Below are 22,828 nucleotides of genomic sequence, written 5' to 3' on the forward strand. Positions count from 1 at the left end.
CGGCAGCTGGCGGGCAGGAGCCGTGCTGACGCCGGCGGCGGCGGCGGCTGCGTCGGCGGCGGCCCGGGCGCAGGGCGCTGGGCACCCAGCGCAAGTCAGGTCGCCGCGCGACTAGGGCAGTCCGCGTCGCCATGGTCCGCTTCCCGAGTTCGAAGCCCGTGGCTGAGGAGTCTGGTAGGGGCTGAGGGGTCGGAACAGCGCCCCCACCCCCGCTCCGGTCCGCGCTCGCCGCGCAGTCTGCGCGCTAGAGAAAAGCGCGATTATCCGCGTGACTCATCCAGCCCTCCGTCCCTTCCCTGCGCACGCAGCAGCCGGGCGCTGGTCCCGGAGCTCCAGTGCGGTCTTTTGGCCTGACCTCGCGAGGTTCCTCGCGGGCTCTCCTGCCGGTGGGGTGGGGTGGGGATGGGGTGGGAGGCGAGGGGAGGTGGGTACCCAGAACTATGGCGGGACTGGGAGCTTGAGAGGGTCGGGGTGGTGCTTCTCGCCTGGAAAAGGCTGAAAGAGGCCGCAGCGGGAAACGGGCGATAATGGTTTTGATATTTAAGGGAGCAAGGAAGGGAGTGAAAGGGCTCAAGACTTTGGGGGGGGGGGGCAGAGGGCCTGTGAAGCGCGGAGACACCTTTCAACCAGGGGATCTCAAAGCACTTTACAAGCCACGCACCCTCCTTTCCACTTTATGGATGAGCAAACTGAGTCATAAAGAGGTGAAATGGCGAGGTAAAGGTCAGACGGCAGCTCGCTCCCTTGGCTCAGGCTCTGAGCGGTCAAGCCCACCGAAAGGAATTTAGCTGGGAAAGTGGACACGTGCCAGGAAGTGGAGCGGTGCGGTGGGAACCCGGTTCCCGAAAAGGGCACGAGGAGCTCGCGGCAGCCGTTCCTGCCCACCGGGAAGAGAAGAGGAAACGGCGATCGTTATTTCAGCCTTATAACTTTGCCTTCCCACCCCCACACTCCCCTAAGTTTGTGATCAGTAATTTTCCAGCCGGGAAATGTTTTCGCCCTCATCTCTGCAAACAGTGGCTTTTTTTTTTTTTTTTTTCTTCCCCAAACGTGAGTGTGGTGCTCGGTATCGCCTGCTGAACGTAGGCTTGCGAGGTGTTTGGTTTGGATTGAGCCGCGCAGAGCCGATCTCAACCCGCCCTCTCCACGGAGCCTCCTCACCAGTAAACGCTGTCGATCCCAGGAAAGACAAGGGGAGGAGGAGGACTGGGAAAAGTGTCGAAGCCCTAGAACAGGGCAGAGTGTGCGCTCACTCTCACCCTCACCGAGCTCCAGTTGCCTCATATTTTAAGTCGTTGTCACCTGTTTGTTTGAGTTCTGCGATTCTGGTACCTATTAGGTTTCCAAAGAATATTTGTTATCCCTGATTTTTCCACTTCTTGCCGACCACAGAAGCATTCTTGGAATGCATCTCATCCGAATGAATCCACTCGGCCCTTTCTGCCAACGACAGGAATCCCTCTAGGTCCAGTGGGTTGGACGCATTTGAAGATGACTTCCATCCTTTGGCCAACTCCCGCAGCTGGGGAGAAGGGCATGCTTTGGCAGGGAAAGCCCGACCCTCCCGTGGCTTGGAAGGGTTCAATCTCACCCCATAGGAACAAGCCAGTTACTTTAACTCTGAAAACATTGCCCTTTTCAAACGGAGGAACCAAGAAAAGAAGACACCTGCTACCCCTCCCCCCACTCCTTTCCTTTGGATGGCAACAATTTCTTGGAATGCTAGAACTCCAGGATTGAATGGAAAAGTTACCCACTTTTCTATCAAGGCCTAGGTTTCTAAACCCCAATGAACTTAGATGAACCCTTGATCGCATGTAAACATGTAAATCAAGGACTTGATAGCCAGCTAACTTAGGTAGCCGGTGCGAGAAGTTTTTTCTACTTTGCTCTCATTTATCTAAAGCAGTAACCTTTCCCCTTCAGCAAGAGCAACTACCATAATGAAAAAACAATATGGCACAGGTGAACTGGAAACATACTATTATTACATCATATAATCAAGACAGGATTCTGAAACTCAGTTAAAAAGATGAACTTGTGGGGCACCTGGGTGGCTCAGTGGGTTAAGCCTCTGACTTCAGCTCGGGTCATGATCTCATAGTTCGAAAGTTGGAGCCCGGGTCGGGCTCTGTGCTGACAGCTGGGAGCCTGGAGCCTGCTTCAGATTCTGTGTCTCCCTTTCTCTCTGCCCCTCCCCTGCTTGTTCTCTGTCTCTGTCTCTTTCAAAAATAAATAAACATTAAAAAAATTTTTTTGAATGAACTTATAGTTTCCAAACAGCCTTCAGGAGGTTAGGTAAAGCCAGTGCTTCTTTGTGGCAGGCAACTATCTGGTTATTCCAATGACTGCATCATAAAGGGAAATCTCTGTATTTGCCCTGGATTTCTAAAAGTGGTAAGGAACTCGGGGCGCCTGGGTGGCTCAGTCAGTTAAGCATCCCACTTCGGCTCAGGTCATGATCTCGAGGTTTGTGAGTTCGAGCCCTGTATTGGGCTCTGTGCTGACAGCTCTGAGCCTGGAGCCTGCTTTAGATTCTGTGTCTCCGTCTCTCTCTGCCTCTCCCCTGCTTGTGCTGTGTCTCTGTCTCTCTTTCTCAAAAATAAATAAACATTAAATTTTTTTTTTTAAAAAAGTGGTAAAGAACTTCCAAGTTTACACCTCATCTCCTTTCAAGGCAGGTGCCTGGTGTGGCAACAGGGTTATGACCCTCCCTCTTTTCAGAACAGGTAGGTCCAGAAGAGTTAAATCCCTGCCCTGTATAATTTATAAACATGAGGCTGAGTAAACCTTTGATGACTAAATTGCACTCTAAATAATAATAATAGAAGACACCCTTTAAAGAAGAATTACATACTTACTGGTGACTTTATTTCAGCAAACTGATATTACAAGTTTTGTGGTATGGAAGTTAATTATTAATGTCCTTGGAGTTATAAAATAGACTTTTTTTTTTTTTTTCCAGCACAAACTGCATTCATTGGCAGAAGATGCAATGGAAGCCATCAGTGTCAGGGGGTTGATGACATGGAACTTTGACAGAGTGTGTGTGATAGATTGAAGAGGCTCAACATGTTTCAAATGAAGGACTCTGCACCCAGAAGTGAGCACCAGATCTGGGCAGATAGAGTTCCCCAGGGAGCCTGGCTGCACCCTGGCCTGCGGTGTCTGTAAAACTGCCACAAAACTCAGGAAAAGCTGCTTTTTCTGAAAGAGAAAGCAAGAGATGATTTTAAGTATCCAAATTGCTTTGAAATGAAGTCTGTACTGATAACTGAGAGAAGAGGGGCTTACAGGTTTCACGGGGTCGCAAAGGTTTTCGTAGCCTCCGCTTTCATCTGCTTGGAAACGCCAGCCTGTTTTTCACCTCGGTCGTGTGTGGAGGTTAAGAAAGTGGGCCTTAGCGCTCAGTCTCCTGGGTTTGTGTTCTGACTCTGCTGCTCTTAGCCGGGCAGGTTATTTGACCTCACTTTACCTGTTTCTTCTTTAAAATGGGGATAGTCACGGTACCTGCCTGTTAAATTGATGAGGATTACAAGTGGGATTATCCAGATAAGGTATTTATCATAGGCCTCGGGATTATGCATGATATGTCTGACCATCACCAGTATTTTCCAAGGCACCATAGACTTCACGAGGACAGGAGCTATTGCCTTCCTCACTGCTGTAACCCCAAGTCCTAGTACAGTGCCTGCCTGGTACACAGTAATGCTCTGTGTTTGTTGAGTAAATGAATAATGTACTTCAGCAGGAAGGTAGTCTTTCCTTTTCAGCTCCCCATTGGAGGTGCATTAGTCCCGTTTTTTTGTCAAGAGCTTCAATCCACCCAGACCCTGACCCTAATTTTTCCTCCCTTGTTTGATCGTTCGCAACCGGCTTCCCAAGATAGAAACCTAGATTCCCCTCAATTCTTCCCTTATTTTCTTGGGCCTGGGCATTTAGGCATCCACAGAGCTCAGCCATTTCCATTCCTAAGTGTCTCCACTACTTCTGCGAGAGTTGAGCTGCCTTGGCTCTTCTCATTTATAGCTTTTAGTTATTGCTGTGGCTTCCAAACTGTTGTGTTCCTCCTCCTCTTTCTCTGCCGCCTCCCCATAGTCCCACTGGAATTTCCCTGCTAGATACGATCCATTTTTGCTCACAAATCACTTCTTAGCCTAACAGAAGACACTCTTCCTACTATGGCCCTTGAAAACTTTGCAGGATCATCTCTAGAGACTGACCCCACCCTCCCTAAGCTTTAACTGGATGTTCTCTCAAGTCTGAATACATGAGTGTGTGTGTGTGTGTGTGTGTGTGTGTGTGTGTGTGTGTGTGTGTTTCCATTGGCTAGTCGAAATACTTTTTCTCCCCTTGGAGCCCTCATCTTCCTCAAGCTTCAGAGCCCCGTAGTCTGTTAGTCCTCCTCATCAAGGCTAGTACTCTTCCCTCTGAGCTCCAATAAAGCTGTGTGGTGACTGCTGTGGCATCTACCCAGTGGACTCTCTGATCTGGCTACTTGTTTGTGGCTCCTGTTCCACTGTGGCATCCTTTAGGACAAATGCCCAAGGAGTATGCATTTAAGGAAGAAGGGAGCAAAGCTGCTTTGGTAAGGCGACTCATCTGGAAGCCCTGCTCTTTCCTATCTTGTCAACAACATTTCTTCTGCTTCAGAGATCACTGGCTCGGTTCTCTGTTTTCCAATCCCTATCTTCTCTCCACCGGCTTCTTTTCTTTCATTGAAAAGTGCTATGGGAGCTCCTGGGTGGCTCATTGGGTTGGCTCAGTTCCTGATCTCACCTTTGAGGGTTCGAGCCCCACATCAGGCTCTGTGCTGACAGCTCGGAGCCAGGAACCTGCTTCGGATTCTGTGTCTCCCTCTCTGTCTCTGCCCCTCCCCTGCTCACGCTCTGTCTCTGTGTCTCTCAAAAATAAAATAGAACATTAAAAGAAAAGAAAAAAGAAAAGTGCTATGAAGGAGACAGAAAATAAAGTCCTTCATAACTCTGCCCTCACAAAACAGTGAGAGAACAGCCCTGGCCAAGGCATTGTAATAAAGCAAACTAGAAAACACAAACAAAAATAACCAAAAGCCAAACCAAAACCAAATGGAGAACGAATCACCTCTTTTCTGTAGCCAAATCCATTGCCTTTCAAAACCCGAACATTGGGTATTGAAGTTTTTAGAGCAGAGAATGAGTCACAGACACTTAAAAATCAATTCTGAGAAACTGAAAATCTTTTTCATGAACCTTTAAGTTTGATCACTTAACTTACATTTGCAGCCCCCCAATTTTAAGTGATATACCTTCTTTAAGACATTTAAAAAAATTCTAAACTTTAAAGATGTTCAAAAAGAAATTCTAAACCTTAAAGATGTCTGAACTGCCAGCATTTGTTAAATTCAACTTTTCAGTGTTTTCATCTTGTTCTGAGATGTTAAGAAGATACAAAAATAAACCAAAATCCCCCTCTTTTTAGGTTGTTTCTGTTTAAGTACAGAGTAATATCTTTTAAGAGTAGGATACATAGTAGTAACATTTCTCTTAACAAAAAAATTAGGGTCTAACATCTCTTACCATCTTCACTTAGCATGATTGTTTTTAAGGCCACAAGGAGAATCTTCTGATACTACGTGCATAAAATTAGCATTTAAAAGTAAAAGAACTAGCAAAACAAAAGCAAAACAAAGCAAATCAGCAGGAAAAAAAAAAAAAAAACCTATTGCTGGAGTTTTCTCCTTGACTTGGTCCACCAAATTTCCCTGGCTTGTTAAACTCTTTCCTGGGGAGAATTAACATTGAAAGAAATAAGACATATTCTCAGATTCTATTTTCTTAATTTGAAAGCCTCAGTACTTCAGATCCTTAGCGTAGGACAATGTTGTTTTTCTGAAGAAAACATGGTTCCATGGTTTAAATCAGAATGGAGGTAAAAATTTTGCATTATGGAAAGTGTAGGGATTTTGAGGGTTCAAAAGTGAATGCTTCACACCCTGAGAAGTGCAAACAAGAAACAAACAATTCTGTGTTTAATTTTCTTTTCAGTTTGTGGGCCGGACAAGAGGATAGGTTATTTTTGCCAATTTGACATTATGTACTTTGAGCCAAGGAAATGATTTTTGAAAAAATAATAATAACAATGCATTTGATTACCCTGCGGTTGACTTTTTTTCCACAAACATTGTGTTTGTTAATCAATTTTAATGTACTGGCTGGTGGGGATAGTGCTAGGAAGATGGCCAGTGCCAATGCTAAAGAAAAAAAAAAAAAGACCAAAATTAATTTCTGGCAGCACTAAATATCTCATTGTGCTTGATGCATTTTTCAAAGTCTGATAACTCAAATGTAGACACATGCTCTCATGTCAAGGGACGACCAGAAGCTTTTTTGAAAGAGGAAACCCTAGAATAGTTACCTAACCTTAGAGGAATTCCCAGCATTTTAATAGAGATTCAAGAAGGTAATCTATTCAGACTGCCTTCAGTCTATGTTGTCAGTTACTGATGAATTTTTCTGGTTGCTACATTTACCCAACAAAGCTCTCAGAGCCAAGTGTTTATGGGAAACACTGAACTGTTGAATTTCCATGTTCTGTGTTTCATTCAGCAAACTAGGTTTTCCATTAAAATAACGAGTCAATTGAGCTTCTTTAGGGACTAGCCACTATCTCTGGGTTATCTGGGTGCAGATTACAGTGTCCTTATCTGAGTTGCATTCTCTGTGCCGCCTTCTTGCTGTAAGTCAGTGAAGGAGGGCAGAATTTACAGTGTGATGGGAGAGGAAGGAAGGGCTTGAATTGCAGGTGGGAAGTGTAGCTACTCTAGGAGAGATGGCTGGGGCTGCCACCCATGAATTTGGATTCCAGACCTCTTACTGCCCATGACCTTGGGCAAGTTGTGCCATGCAGCGACACTCTACTTTCCTTGTCTGTAAAATGGGGCTATGAAATTACCTGCCTCACAAAGCCGTTGGGAGGATTCAGTGAGATGTTGGTTGCAAAGGCTGTCGTGAATGTTTGTTTTTCCCCTCTGGCAACAAAACCTGACACAGTTCTCCCAATTCGATGAACTTGAAATCGGTTCTGCGATACCTACCACTAGCAGATGATGCGGTATCTTGGTTTGAAAACTCAAGTGCTGGGGCACCAGCCTGGCTCAGTGGGTGCAGCGTGCAACTCTTGACCTCAGGGTCGTGAGTTTGAGCCCCTCGCTGGGCATAGCGATTACTTTAAAAAAGGAAACTAAAATGCTTTTTCATGGTTTCTTATTTCCCTCCAAATATTCCAGCATCACCGCAGATGCAACAACTAAGGACCATCCTCACCTGAAACCTCACAAAGACGCTGTTTTGAGTAGGGCCATGTATAAATTAACACGAGTTCACATCATGCCTTACAATGGGCTCTTTTGCTCTTGTCGAATCTAGAAAGACAGTGACTGTTGACCCTTCATAAACCAGTCAAGAGCTAGATTGGACAGAGGGAGTGTCAAGGTGAAGTTCGTAATTGATTGTAAGGTTGATAAGGTTGGCAAAAAAAATTTTTTTAATGTTTATTTATTTTTGAGAGAGAAGGCTAGCAAGCAGGGGAGGGGCAGAGAAGGAGAGAGAGGAAGAGAGAGAGAGAATCTCAGGCAGGCTCCCCATTGTCAGTGCGGAGCCCGATGTGGGGATCGATCTCACAAACCGTGACATCATGACCTGAGCTGAAAGCAAGAGCCAGACGCTTAACTGACTGCACCACCCAGGCACCCCCCGTGTTGGCAAAACTCTAACCTTGTTCCTGGAGGAGTACTAGAAAGATTTGCTGTGTTCTCCCTTCAAGGTTCGGAGGGAGTAGCCACTTTCAAATTAATAACATCATGACTATGAGACACTGTACCAAGTACTGTGCTGAGCCCTTTATATGCAGCAAGTCGTGTCCCCTTCAGACCACCCCTGTGATGTTGGTGATGCCACTGGTACCCAGGTCTGTAGGCTTGCAGGGGCGAGGACCCAGCCTGACTTACTCTAATTTTAGAACATAATGCAGCTTACTGGCACGTAATAGGTGCTCAGTATGTATGTGCTTAATAAGTGAACCCCAGTTTTCAATTTTGAAAAGTGCCGTGTAGAGTGGTTCAGTGACTGGAGATAGTGCTCTTAGAGCCCACACAGGGAGGGAGGTCTGTGGCATCAGGGCCCTGCATGCAGTCTGTCCCTTAGTCATCCTTGTTTGTTCCTGTCTTCAGCTGTGTGGAGCTTCCCTGAATCCAGAGTCCTTACTTCTCCAGAGAGTAAACCCCTAATCTTCTGCCCAAGTTGGGGGAAAAGCAGTTACCCCGTCGCACGGGGTTAGGGAGGAATCTTAGGGCCTAACTGTTTGGATGGATGGAAGGATAGGTGGAGGGATGGATTTTCCCACTGCTGCTTATTATATTGGCTTTCAGGCAATAATTCTGCTTTTATTCCCATATGCACTTTACTTTCTGAGTAACTTGGTGTCTCTGCTTCCTGAGCCTTCCAAGGTTCTTGTACCTTGAAATCAGTCTGCTTTATTTTCCACTTTCTCTGATCTAAATTTGTGGCCATTCGGCCATTTGCCTCTCAGTTGCCACTCTCTGTCCTGGTTGATTTTGTCTTTTCAATCCCTTTACTATCTATGAATGGGGTCTTGGAAAGAGTGTCAGAAAACATGTTTAATGCACCATGCTTAACCAAAAATCCCTTCCTCCTCTAATTATTTTACTTTTTAAAGTTACTTTTTTTTCTAATTTCAAAAACGAATGCTTCCTATTTTTTAAAAAAGTCAATAAATGTGTGTTTCAAGTAAAAAGGAATCCACATCCTACCAATCCAGATATGACTATGATTACCAGTTTGGTGTATACATTTTCAGAATTTTTATGTATATATAAAAATACTAAAATTTATTTTTCAAACATGGCTTATTTGCACACCGCTTTGTAAATTTGCTTTTATTTTCACTGAGCAATATACCATAGATATCTATTCATGTTAATACATAAATATACCTTACACTTTTAAACACATCATAGTTTTCCTGATATTGGTATTAATCAATCCATTTTGATGGACATTTAGATCATTTCCACTTTTCACTATTACAAAACTCCTACGTGCCCCCTTAGATACACTCGCTTATTTCCTTAGGCTCAATTTAGAGAAATCGTTTCATTAGGTTAATGTCATCAGATATCATCAAGTTGTTCCTCAAAAAATGTACATTCCCATCAGCAGTATATGTTCCCATCTGCAAAGTATCAGGGTACTGCTTCCTTACATGCTGTGCAGCACTGAGTGTTATCATCTTCCTTACATGCTGTGCAGTTATCATCTTGTTCCTTTGCTCCCCCTTTTAAATACTGGTATCGACGAATATCAGCTTTTGAGCTAGTCAACCTCTTTTGGAAGTTCGGGCCTCCTCCAGACTCTGACGGTTTGGAAATCGTAGTGTCAGAATGTAATCGGAGGCTTCCACTTTGCACATGTGGAAACAGAGGCCTGGGGATCAGAGGTGACTGGCCCATGCCACAACCCAGAACACGTGTCCTGACTCGCAGCCAAGTCCAAGTGTTCCCTGCATCAGACTGAACAGACACAGGAGCCCCATAACCTGCCCTTCCCTGACCCCCCTGAAGCCAGAAGCACGCACCTCAGGAGAGGGATGAGAACAGGCACTTTCCGGGCACCTTCTGAGAACCTTCCCCTGCCCCAGGTACTATGCTATGCCCACATAATCCCATTAGGTAGCTATTACTAATTCCATTACATGAGGGGGAAATGCAAGACCTGGAGATTTCAGCTAATCAGATTAGTAATCTGCACCCACCAGGGCGATTTAGCTCCGGGACCAGATGAGATTAGCTAGAGTGAATAGTGTGGCAGCCTGGGAGTTGGATTTAAAGGGAGGAAGAGTGGTATCAGCAAAGCCAGCCTGCCCTGCGTGGGCAAGGGAGATGTTTCCTGGGAAGACCTTCTGGTACTTTCTCCCCCCTAGCAAGTGCTAATTCAGGCTAAGAGTAAAAACTGGCAGCACTATCGACTCTCAAGGCGGCGTCTCGCTGTTTTGGGATCCCATGTTGCTCAGGGTTGAGCACAAGTCCAGCACAATGCTTGCTGGCTGAGCCTCTGTTCTGGAACGACTGAACTGTCCAGCATGGCCAGTGTGTAAATGTCAAGTAAACACCAAATTCAAGTGCAATCTAACTATTGTGCTGGGACTGTTTGCTTTAGATATAATAGTCAGCAGGAAGGGAGCAGGAGAGGGAGGGGGGGGGAACATATGTCACTTCATAGGGCAATTCGTGAACGTGTGAGCCCTCCCTTGCTTGGCCTGCTGGAATGTCACAGAGACCAACGTCAAATAAATAAAGAGCCTGCACTCCGTGTTGCAAAAATAAGCATGTCCATTTGCTTCAAAAAAAATTTTTTCAGATGAGGGAACATTTTCCAGTCAATCACACTGCAGCAAAGTCATTCTGTTGAATTTGTGACTCACAGGCTCTGTGTGTCAATAGACAGAGAAGTAAGCCCAGCGTTATGACTTTACTGGGAGATGAAGCAGAAGTCGGGATGAGGCAGGGCCGGCTTTCAAACAGGGCTCGAAGCTCTGACAATAAATAGCAAAGGAAAGTCTGACCGCTCACAGGCTGGGCAATTGCATCCGCTGTCACCTTTTCTTCGTTCCTTGCTTGTCTCCTAGAAAAGGACCAGTTTGAAATGCTAACCGACTTCATCCTTGCCTTGCCTCCACGTTGATGGGGGGCTGCGATTGACAGGGTGTCCCCTGTGCTTGGTGTCCCATCTCATTCTGTCCGCACAGCACTTCTGTAGGGTGGCTGGTGTCTGTGTTATTTTGCGGGTGAGAATGCTGAGGCCCCCAGAGCCAGGCACCTGTGGAAGCTTCTTGCCAAGGGTTCAACCACAGTTCTTTCTGGCTTCGATTTCAGACTCTGCACAATTTTTTTTTTTTTTTTCGGACAACCTCCCATTTTGCTGTTTTACTGTAAACCAGACGGTAGCCTTGGCATTGGGGCTCCACACATAAATAAAAAGTGGTTCCTGCCCTCAAAGAGCTCAGGGACCAGCCAAAATGTCCTTGTCTGGGATTCAAGACCACCGGGCCGGACTCAGTTCAGGTTGCCGGAAACTAGTAGGTATTTAAGAAAAGATAGCACCAGGAGACTCAAGGCTTGTTTTCCTAATTGGCACCATTTCCAGTTGCTTCGGGAATGCCTGAGGGATAGAAAAACCATGGAGAGATAATAGACCATAGATGAGCTAAAACATCATACTAAAACTGCTGACCCAAAAGCAAAGCCATCATGTGGCCAGTCCGCTTTATGCAGCATACTGGCTGAGACTTGACTTTCTGTCTCGTGTAGCCATGGGGCAGGGTGGGCAGGGACGCAAGCCTGGACCACGCAGCTGGAAGGCTTGGCTACCACACATGTGAGCTTGGGTCAGCCATTCACTCAGCCTGTGTGTCAGCCTCTTCTGCTGTGGCAGGAAGGTGGGAAGGAACAAGTCCCTTGTGGCTCAAAAGCATCAGGATTAACCTGGCTGGTTGGATCCATCTGCTCTTGACTTTGGATAGCCTTGGCCTCCATATTTGCAATGTTAAGAAATGAAAGAAGGGAGGAACCTGCTAGTTGTCAAGGTGGAGACATTTCTTCACTCTCCCTGCAGCTCTGCTAAAAAGTAACTTTGATCCTTTCAAACCCCCGCTGTCTGACCAGGACCAAAGCAGTTCTTAGAGTGGCTTTACCTTCATTTTAATGTAACACCGATTTGTTTTTTCTCCTTTCTCTCTGCCGTCCCAATATTCACCCAGTTTGGAGAAGCTGTCAGCGGGTAGAACGTATTCCCTGGTTGCCCTAGTCGTTCTAAAGTTCCAGTCCTTAAAGTGTTTCTTCTGGATGGCTGGGAAAATTCTTGAAAGGACAGGGTCAATACTCTTTTGCTGGAGTATACTTTTAAAAAATTTATTTTGGCTCTGTGTTGTTTGTCAAGCCCTCATGGAGCCCTGTGAGGAGACTGCTCCGTTTACCATTTTGAATTTCTCCCCTTCTAATTGGCAAGCATCATGTTTCCGCTGTAATCTGCCTGAAAAACAAACAGGAGAGTTTACACTGGTCTCTGTGCCAACCATCTGCCCACTCAATGATCTCTACAACAATGTAAGTGCTAGAAGACCAACTGTGTGTGTGTGTGTGTGTGTGTGTGTGTGTGTGTGCATGTAGGGGAAAAAATTCATTCACTCTTTCATACGGCTGATATTTAGGGAGCACCCGCCGTGTGTCGGGCTCAGCACTGGGCACTGGGAACTTTAGCAGAGAACAAAGATAGATGTGACCCAGCGGTCTCTGGGTGGCTCAGTCAGTTAAGAGTCTGATTCTTGATTTCGGCTCTGGTCATCATCTCACGGTTTGTGGGTTTGAGCCCTGCATCAGGCTCTGTGCTGAGCATGGAGTCTGCTTGGGATTCTCTCCCTCTCTCTGTTTCTCTTTCTGTCTCTCTCCCCCACCCCTACTCTCTCTCTCTCTCTCAAAATAAACAACCATTAAAAAAGAAAATAGATGTGACCCTACTCACAGCAAGCTTACAGTCTATTGCTAGGAGAAATACACTCATCAGATAATCACAAAGGCAAAAGAAAACGGCAGAAAACTGCTAGGAAAGAGGATGCAAGGTGTAGGAAATCTTCTAATAGGGGCAGCTGGTCTGGCTGGGGTGTATAAGGAGCGCAGTGGAAAGCTGAAAGTCATGTCGCCCTTGTGAAAGATGATCCCTGGTGAACGATTAAGGCCAAGTATTTATGCCTTAAATTTCTAAAACTAGCATGGCCTCAATGGTATTTTTGGATTATTTAATTTTTTAAGTTATTTAATGCCCCAGGGTAGGGACTTCGGACACAGAGATAGGACATTGCCTGGGAGACATACCCCGGAAAGAAATTGTAATACAAGGTGCCAGGTGTCACCAGAGCAGGCAGGATACCCAAGGTTGCCCGGGAGCCCAGAAGAGAGAAGGGTTGATTCTGGCAGGGAGGGCGCCCCACTTCTCGGAGTGGGGTTCAGGCAGAGCAGAGCACGATGGTAGGAGGGTGCGGGGGGGTGTAGGTGGAACAGGGTGAGATCCAGGGGGCTCAAAGTCGAGTATACAGGCAGGATTGGTGATCTTTGGGAAAGTCATCTGGGGACAAAAATTGAGGGGCCCAGTGTCAGGGCTTTCCTTAAATCAAATAGTTACTCAAGACCCACATGTTGAAGTTGTACTTCCCACACTTTCAGTGATTCTAGAGCTATGTTAATTTTTTTGTCATAGATTTATTCTACCAGTCATAATATGATTCATATTTTCTTTAGACCCACTCATTTTTAAAACTTTAAAAACATATTTAATAGTAATATGTGTGATATCCCAATTTGGATGTACTAGGTCAATATAACCTAGTACACATTGAATGACACATTGTATAACACATTGTATGACACAGTAAATGACACAATATTATGACACAATAAATGCAAAATTAAAATAATCAGTGTTTCGGGGCTCCTGGGTAGCTCAGATGGTTGAGCGTCCGCCTTCAGCTCAGGTCATGAGCTCATGGTTCGTGAGTTCGAGCCCCGCATCAGGCTCTTTGCTGACAGCTCAGAGCCCGGAGCCCGCTTCGGATTCTGGGTCTCCTTCTCTCTCTGCCCCTCCCCGACTTGTGCTCCGTCTCTCTCTGTCTCTCAAAAAAATAAAGAAATGTAAAACTTTCTGAGGGTTTAAAAAAAATCACTGTTTCTCCATGTGCCATTTAAAGAAAGTCTTCTTGAGTACTGCAAGTGGTACTCATATTCCATTTTTGTAAAAACTATCCTACCGTAACTCTAGGGCTGTTTACTTATTTATTTAAAAAATTACTTATTTATTTTGAAAGAGACAGAGCAGGGGAGATACAGAGAGTGAGGGAGAGAGAGAGAATCCCAAGCAGGCTCTGCGCTGCCAGCCCAGAGCCCAGCACAGGGCTCGAACTCATGAAACTGAGATCATGACCTGGGGCTTGAACTCGTGAAACTGTGAGATCATGACCTGAGCCGAAACTAAGAGTCAGACCCTTAACCGACTGAGCCACCCAGGCACCCCCCCAGGGCAATTTAGATGCTAAAAACCAAAGCTTACTGATTTCTTCTATCACTCATGAGTTACATTCAGCACCTGAGCAGAATCTTTTCTATCTAAATTGGTTTCTATGGGGCGCCTGGGTGGCGCAGTCGGTTAAGCGTCCGACTTCAGCCAGGTCACGATCTCACGGTCCGGGAGTTCGAGCCCCGCGTCAGGCTCTGGGCGGATGGCTCAGAGCCTGCAGCCTGTTTCCGATTCTGTGTCTCCCTCTCTCTCTGCCCCTCCCCCGTTCATGCTCTGTCTCTCTCTGTCCCAAAAATAAATAAACGTTGGATTCTCCCTCTTTTAAAAGCTCATTTTCTCCCATTTATCTAGTTCTGAAGAGCATGCCTGTCCATCCAATGATAGTGCACCCACATACCTCCTCTTGTGCTCCCCAGAGGCAAAGCTTTTGGTGGTCAGTTGCCTATTTTAAATATAGAGTGTATTTTCTGCCCATGAATACTCATAAGTAAAAGGGAATTTGCCCTAATTAAGCATCTCCTCTTTGAATCAATCCTCAAAAACGACCCTGAAACAGTAGTAGTTAAAGCTTCATTTTACAGATGAGGAAACTGGGGTTCGGAAGGATCTGAGTAATGGCTGGCCTCAGGGCTATGCGGCCAGCTGGAGCCGGGCTTTGTATTCAAAATGGTCTAGAGATCCAGAGCCTGGGGCTCTCTCTTTGGCTTCTAAATTTACTTGGGTGAACTTTGTTCTTCATCCACTTAACAGACATTTGCTAATGCTAGTTATGTACAAAATGCTGCTGTAGTAAGGGAGATTCAGAGAATATGAATGGCTTGGGCTGTGCTCCTGGAGAGTCAGAATTGAAAACAATTATGTTTTAACAATCAAGTTTAATTAATTATTAAGTTTAAAAAATTGAGTGTGTATCGACTAAAATATGCACATGGTAAAAGATTCAAATCGTTTATGAAAAACATCTAAGATTGAAAACAAAACCTTTTCCTATTACTCCTAAATACAAGACCTGTTCTATAGATGAAACCATCACGAATTGCTTCTTATTGTTTTTACTTTTTACTTTTCTCTGCCGCTCTACAAAGACTTTGAAGTGACTCAGGGAGAACAATATGCTTTCTTTTCCTTTATAATGTTAATATAGAAATAGAAAACCAAGTCTACGAAAAAAGAAGGAAGCCAGTATGCAATGTAGTTGCTATGACTGAATGTCGGATCTGCTTCTTAGTTTCCTGGTAGCCAAGGCGAAAAGGGAACAAGCCAAGGTCCAAACCTCTCATTATCACCGAGGAAGAAGCCTATTGTTGTTTCGGGTCTCCAAGCTTCAAGTTTACTTCTCACCTGGAAGCCCACATAGGGACATTATCAGACATAATACTTAATGTTTTGGGCTTTAGCTTTAACCACAAATGCCAATTTCTGCCCATCATTTCTTGTGAAGACTTTTAATTAAGGTCAAGGGCTTTACACTGAAGCAGACATCAGTGAGGGCTTGCCTCACCCGGCCTAACAACAGACTGTAAATACCAAGCAGGATGAATAAAGGGCTGGTTAGGGCTACGATTACAGCAGGAGCTCAGAGGACCATGCGATTATTTGCAAGTTAGGCAAGGGAGAAAGCCTTCACAAATGAGAAAAAGGTTGCACTGGGCTTGGAGGAGTAGCGTCACGACGCAGAGAAGGGGGCAAAAGGGAAGGACGTTCCAGTTTAGGGAGCAAGTGCAATGGCACAAAGAAATGAAACCACTTGGCTTGTGTGGAGAATGTCAAACTGTCAGGGGTTGAGAGAAGGAGATTCTAATAAGACTTCCATTAAAGAGGCTGGATTTGCTGCTTGGACATTTTCTAGCTCTTCTGAGACAACTTTTTGTTGAGTTAAGCAAAAAATGAACGAGGGTCAGATGGACCACATTTCTCTAGAATGCACACGGGTTTAAACGAAGGGGAAAAATAACTTGACAGAATGTTGTCTTGGCTCTTGCCAAACCCAAAGTATTTGAAAAATCACACGAGACGCATCTCGAACCCAAACACATGCCTGGATCCTCCCACTCCTAATTGCAGCTGCAGCCATTTAATAAAATGAATTGTGTACAAGAAAATGGGGTCTGAATGGGGGAGCCTCATTAAAAAGAGTGACTGATGCAGGGTGGTTAGCTCGGTTTACCCTCGAGAGAGTGCGCACATCTCATGACCTTGTAGAAAAAGAGAATGGGCCAATGGGCAGTCGCTAACCGGGCTATTGACGCAGCTCTTGTGTAGAACAATTAAAACCCCATATTACTGAACTTTATTGTATCATGTGCAGAAAGAACTCAGCACCTCTTGTTTCTTTCCTTCCTCTGTCTCTCAGTTTTACATTTCAGCGTGTAAAGAATGAAAAGAAAAGAAATGTGTTTTGCATCAGTCTCTATTCACATGAGTGGAGACCAAATGAGAGATGGCGGAAATAGAAGAACAAAGTCTCTAACGTACTATTTATTATGATTCTAAATTCTTGGCTTGAGGATCATGGACACTTGAAGAATGGGAGGAATCTGAGGCTCAGAGAAGTTAACGGATTTTGTCCGTGATCCTCAGTTGGTCAGTTGTAAGACTTCAGACTCAGACCTGGCCTCCGGTGCCTGTCCTTTTTTAGCTCACACACTTGTGTTAGGCTCAGGAACTGAGAATCCAAGTGGATTCTCTCGGGGTGCCTGGGTGGCTCAGTCGGTTAAGTGCCCAACTTCATGACACGAAGGTGAGATCGTGACCGTGGCTCAGGTCACGATCTCACGGTTCTTGGGACTCCGGACCTGCATCGAGCAGTGCTGACAACACAGAGCCTGCTTCAGATCCTCTGTCCTGCTCTCTCTGCCCCTCCCCTGCTCTCTCTTTTTCTCTCAAAAATAAATAAACATTCAAAATATTTTTAAAAAGAGGATTCTCTCACATATTCCTCCCTCACTCCCTTCTTCCCTTCCTTCTTTCCTTCTTCCCTTTCTCCATCGCCTCCCTCCTTCCTTCCTAGACAGACATTTGTTGGATGATCAGTGGTGGCTCAATGGTAGTTAAGGTATATTCACACTTGGTGTGGAGAGACTGCAGTGTAACCGTGCTATTATAGAGCTTAGAAAGAAAATGAGACACAATAGGTGTGTGTGTGTGTGTGTGTGTGTGTGTGTGTGTGTGTTGGGGTGGGGTGGGGTATAGGAGAATAGAGGAGGAGGGCTTCACGGAGGAGGAGGAAGCCTCAAACAGGCCTACAGAGAATCTACTGGATGGATCTGTGAGGGAGTAGGGGTAGGCATGGGGTGCGTGGCAGGTGTGGAAAGATCGGTGAGCAGTTGGGATCGAGGGCGCTGAGGCTGAGTGAGGCCAGGGCTGGGTTTGGGATGGGGGTGGTGGTGCTGGCAATAGATGAGGGAGAAGGGGGCAGGGGGCAGATCCCAAAGGGTCTTAAGGTCCATGTGAAGGAGGGTGATTGGGCTTCATGGTGTTGTCACACTCAGGCCTGCTCAAAGTCCATCCTCTTGAAACGAGGGTTCACGGAGAGGAGCCTGGCTTCTATTTTCGTGTGTTTCACGTGTGTGTGTACGTATGTGTGTGCGTGCACGTGCACACCTGTTATATTGTGAAGGTCTTTAATACCATCAGAACGGCATGCTTTTTTCGCTAGACACGCAGGATTCATGCACTTTTCTGTACGTAGGCTACCCCTCAGTGCTTACGGGAAAAAATGACATGCTGGGCAGAGTCCTTATCAACTTTCGAAACCACAAACTGAACTCATTAAAACAAAGATCGCGGTAAAGTAATTGGAATCCCTGGAATTATCTTTCTTGGCTCACGGCTCAGAGAGTGGGACCCAAAGCAAATCTTGGGAAGGCCAGTGGGACTTTCTGGGGAGAAAGGCTTTCCCACCTGGATGTCCAGGGATTTCTCGTTCCTGATCTTGGTAACACTGTCACCTCTGGTCACTCAGCTCAGAAACCTGGGAGTTCCCCTTGACTACTCTGTCTCCCTTACTCTTTTTCTTCTTTTTTAAATGTTTATTTATTTATTTTGAAAGAGAGAGATTGAGAGAGAGAGAGGCAGAAAGAGAGGGAGACAGAGAATCCCAAGCAGACTTGTGCTGCCAGCACAGAGCCTGACATGAGGCTCGAACCCACGAACTGTGAGATCATGACCTGAGCCGAGACCAAGAGTTGGACACTTAACCGACTGAGCCACCCTGGCGCCCCCCTCCCTTACCCTTCTTCTATAGTCTCCCCATCCTCCTAACCTCACCTCCAAGTACTTCTGTAATATATCGCTTTCTCTCGAGCCCTAGGTCCCTGCTCCAGTTTGGGTCTCCTTTCTCTCTCACTCTTCCATTTCAAAAAAACCACACAACCAAAACAATTCATCTTTTTTTTACTTATTCTACCAATTCAGAGTTGGCTGTATCATTATTGCCTGGATTATTGCAACCGCTCCCTAAATGGCCTCAGGGCCTCCACTCTTAGTCCCTTTCTCACACTCCCGCCGGAGTGACTATTGGAGCGTGAATATAACTTGCCACTGTCCATCCTTCCCTCTGCCATGGAGCAGCGCTAGGCCCGCCATCCCTTATGCCCCCGTGCACTCCGCGTCTTGCCACTTCCAGCCTCAAACTTTATGCTGACCAAAATGACAGCTTGTAGCTTCGAGAGCAAGGGAAGCTGCTTTTTGTTTGCTTGCCTGTGTGTGTGTTTTGTTTTGTTTTGTTGTTTTTTGTCTTGTTTTTGCTTTTGTTTTTGTAGCTTGCTTTTGCTTTCTCTTGTTTTGCTTCTGTGTCTTTGCTCACAAAGTCCCCTGCAGTGGGGAGGCCCTTCCCATGCCATCACTTACTGTCCCAAGGGGGCTCTCGAAAGAAGAGTTCCTTTGAATCAGCTTTTGATCTTCAGCACCTGGCACAAAAACGGGCATGTTGTAGATGTTCAGTAAATACTTACTGGATGACAGTATTCTTGCCTCATGAGCACAGCCCAAGATGCCCATTCTCTTATTCAGTCACCAGTGCATTCACCTGCACAGTCTCATCTGATCTTCGAAGTCCGTAGACAGGGTGCCATTCATATTATATTAATATTGTAGCAGTTGGTAAGTAAATAGCAACTGTCCTGAGTGCTCCTTACCACACTGGTTTCTCCCCCAGAATCCCTTCCTATGATCCAACACCTAAAGGGTCAACTCAGCCACTGTGGGGTCCCCTTGCTCGAAGGGTTGCTAAATGATGGTGCACTGTCACCCCGGTCCCTTGGGAGGTTTTTCCAGTCCCCATTTTACACAGGGAGCCCCAGCAGGCTCACGCTGCCCCTGCCTGTGAATCTAGGACTCTTCCCAGGACACAGTTAAGCCTCCTTCTCCCGCCTCTTGTATACGATGGCAGGTATCTGGGCTGGTGGAACCCACCTGAGTTTGGCAAACTCCTCCGTGCACAGAGTAAGGCTCAGGATAGCCAAGAGAGTGTTGCAAATTCAAGATCAGCCAAATTGGATTTAGTTCAGCTCATTCAAACAACATTACATTCACACGGAGACACAGTGGGTCATTTCTGGCCCGAACGCATAATTATTTCCCTTAGGTTATAACCGTTTTGCTGTCTCTCACTATCCAAAAAATAGTCCCCATTTCCAGCTTATACTTAACTGAGAGGGAGTAGGAGACAGAGCACAGAGCACAATAATCGTTGCCGTTTCTGGACGTGGGCTCCAAAATTTACACATAACTAAAAACCTACTTCCAAGTGCTAAGGTTTTGTGCTCTGAAGCCCATCCTTCAGCTGGACTCTGCTGAACGTCTGGGAATTTGAAGAACTTCACGTCCACCTCCTATCTGCCTTGGAACCATCTCATTCCTGGACCTCTTGTTCACCAGGAAACCAGGACCTTCTCTGAGGCCCCAGGCCCTCCGTAGATGGCCTTGGTGCCAACCTGTCCTTCTGGAAGACTTGAACACACGTGAGAAGTTCAGGGCAAAGAAATGACCACTGTCACTCTATACTGGCCTGGAGCATGTCATAAACCAATGGCAAGCCTATAAACATGGATGGAATAGGCACTGTGTGCCAGGCACTAGTCTGTGAGAAAGGGATAGCTTGTGTTATCTTGATTTTACAACACAGTTTTTTTTATTGTTGTTGTTTTTGTTTTTCATACTTTAACATCTTTAAAACTGGGATAGGCATTACAATCAATGGCTTTTACAATTGCTACTGGACAGGTGCTAGTCATGATGTGTTAATGCCTTAATCAATTGATTTTATATATAAATATGTATAATATGCACAAGAGTGATAAGTGATATAAAAATCTATTTTTTAAAAAGTTTATTTATTTTGAGAGAGAGAGAGAGTGGGGGGAGGGGCAGAGAGAGAGAGAGAGAGAGAGAGAGAGAGAGAGAATCCCAAGTAGGCTCAGAGCTGTCAGCACAGAGCCCGATGCAGGGCTCAAACCCACAAACCCGTGAGATCATGACCTGAGCCAAAATCAAGAGCCCAACGCTCAACTAACTGAGCCACCCAGACGCCCCTCAAAATGTATTTCTAAGTAAGTTCAGAAGAACTCTTTCACTAAGTATAAAATTTAAATTCCCACTGATAAGAAGGCAATGTGTCATGATGTAGTTAGCAACATTTTTTCTTTCTTAGTGGTACCCAAAATAATGGTAACACTAAAAATTTGCTGGGAACACCTGGCTGGCTCAGTCGGTGGAGCACACAAGTCTTGATCTCAGGGTTGTAAGTTCGAGCCCCACGTTGGGTATAGAGATTACTTAAAAATAAAATCTTAGGAGCACCTGACTGGCTCCATCAGAGGAGCGTTGGACTCTTGATCTCGGGGTCCTGCGTTCAAGCCCCATGTTGGGTGTAGAGATTATTTAAATAAATAAAACTTTAAAAAAATAATTAGAATCTTAAAAATATATATAAATAGGGGCGCCTGGGTGGCGCAGTTGGTTAAGCGTCCGACTTCAGCCAGGTCACGATCTCGCAGTCCGTGAGTTCGAGCCCCGCGTCAGGCTATGGGCTGATGGCTCAGAGCCTGGAGCCTGCTTCCGATTCTGTGTCTCCCTCTCTCTCTGCCCCTCCCCCGTTCATGCTCTGTCTCTCTCTGTCCCCAAAATAAATAAACGTTGAAAAAAAAATTAAAAAAAATATATATATATAAATAAATAAAAATTTGTTGGCAGACTAAATTTGATGAAATACGGTGTGTGAGATGTGCAGCTGACTGCCTGTTGAGTGGCCTTACAAAGTGGCCTAATTGTGTAGAGGACACTGTGGCCTGGGGGGTTTAGCCCAGGGTCATGGCAGATTTAGAGATTGGATTAGGCCATCTGTTTAGGGCTGCTTCAACTCTTGGAAGTAGAATCACATTATCCAGGTTCTGGGATATGGAATACTTATGTTGTGTTACATCATATTGGTTTATACCATGCCATGCCATATTAAAAATTGATTTACAGTGAAAAGCACAAATGTCACAGTAAGAACAACATCCTAGTTGCTAGCATTCTCTCCCTCTGGAGGACCTGTCCATGGGCAGGCAGGGTATGACTTAAAGGTTACCTCCTAGGTCTAAAATCCAAGCAGGAGGTCAATTATGGGCCTTTAGTCTTTGAAGGTATCAGCCCCCACCAGCCTGGCATACCCATCCCACTCCCGGGAAGGGAAGGCTCAAAATCCACCAGTGTGTGCACCTGTCCCTGAACAGTGCTGGGATCTACCTCTGAGTCTCACCAAGTCTTTTTGCCGTGGTCTGCAAGGCTCTAGACAACCTAGCTCCCTGCTTTGGGACCCCAACCCCTGCCCGCCACCTGCAGACTCCTTTCTGGCACCCACCCCCTTGTGTTCCTCCAAATTCCCCGTGTTCTCCTGCCTTTCCTCTTTTGCGTCTGCAGTTTCCTCGCCTTAGGACGCTTTTCCCCAGGCATCCAAATGGCAGATTCTCCCCATTTCCCATCTTTGCTCAAGTACCAGCTTCTTGGCCCAACAGGCCTATAAAATATTGCAATCCCCACCTTCCACACCTGGAAATCTCCATTCCTCTTGCTGACTTCGTTTTCTCCACGTCACTTGTCATCATCTGACATATCATTTATTTTTCTTAGTTTTTTTTGTTTGTTTGTTTGTTTGTTTGTTTGTTAGTTGCCCTAGAATACAAGCTCTGTAAGAGCAGGACTCCAGTCTGTTTGATTCATTCAATGTCCTCCTCCCTAAGACAGCGCTTGGCATTTGGTGAAGGGTTTAGTAACTGTTTGTTAAATGAATGAATCAATCTGTTCTTACGGCAAATCCCAGGCTGACACTCTTCCTTCTTGCCCCCAGCCACTTCTGTTGGGCACATTCCTTCTTTAGATTATCTTAATCCTGAGTCCAATTTAATTTTGCTCTGGAACAGCCATCCTTTCTCTTTTGGGTTTTGCATATCTCGTCCCTAAAGCTTCAGGGCGTGTTACTCTCACTTCTGACTCCAGCCCCGGGACTGGCCTGGGTGAACTGAAGGGCTTGCGGGGATCAGGTCCTGCTGACACCCAGGCAGCCCTCTCCACCTAAGGCCCTGGAAGAGGGCAAGAAAAGGTCAAGACAGATTTGAGAGTTTTGGAAAGAAAGTAGGAGGAGGTTGTATGAAAAGAGGAAGCGGGGCCGTGGTCTGAGTTAGAAACTCAGGAGCAGGTCGTTGGAGAGTGTGCTAGGGAGTGTC

General features: G+C 45.8%; 1 long non-coding RNA gene across 1 annotated transcript; it reads left to right on the forward strand.

Moving 5' to 3' along the window:
• LOC121034799 (uncharacterized) lies at positions 1-3,750 on the forward strand. The gene is made up of 2 exons (XR_005792621.1): positions 1-174; positions 2,966-3,750. It is a non-coding gene; the product is annotated as an uncharacterized LOC121034799 (long non-coding RNA).
• Positions 3,751-22,828: the final 19,078 nt, after the last annotated feature.

Source organism: Herpailurus yagouaroundi, unplaced genomic scaffold (assembly GCF_014898765.1).
Source record: "Herpailurus yagouaroundi ecotype Mexico unplaced genomic scaffold, PumYag 160, whole genome shotgun sequence".
NCBI lineage: Eukaryota > Metazoa > Chordata > Mammalia > Carnivora > Felidae > Herpailurus > Herpailurus yagouaroundi.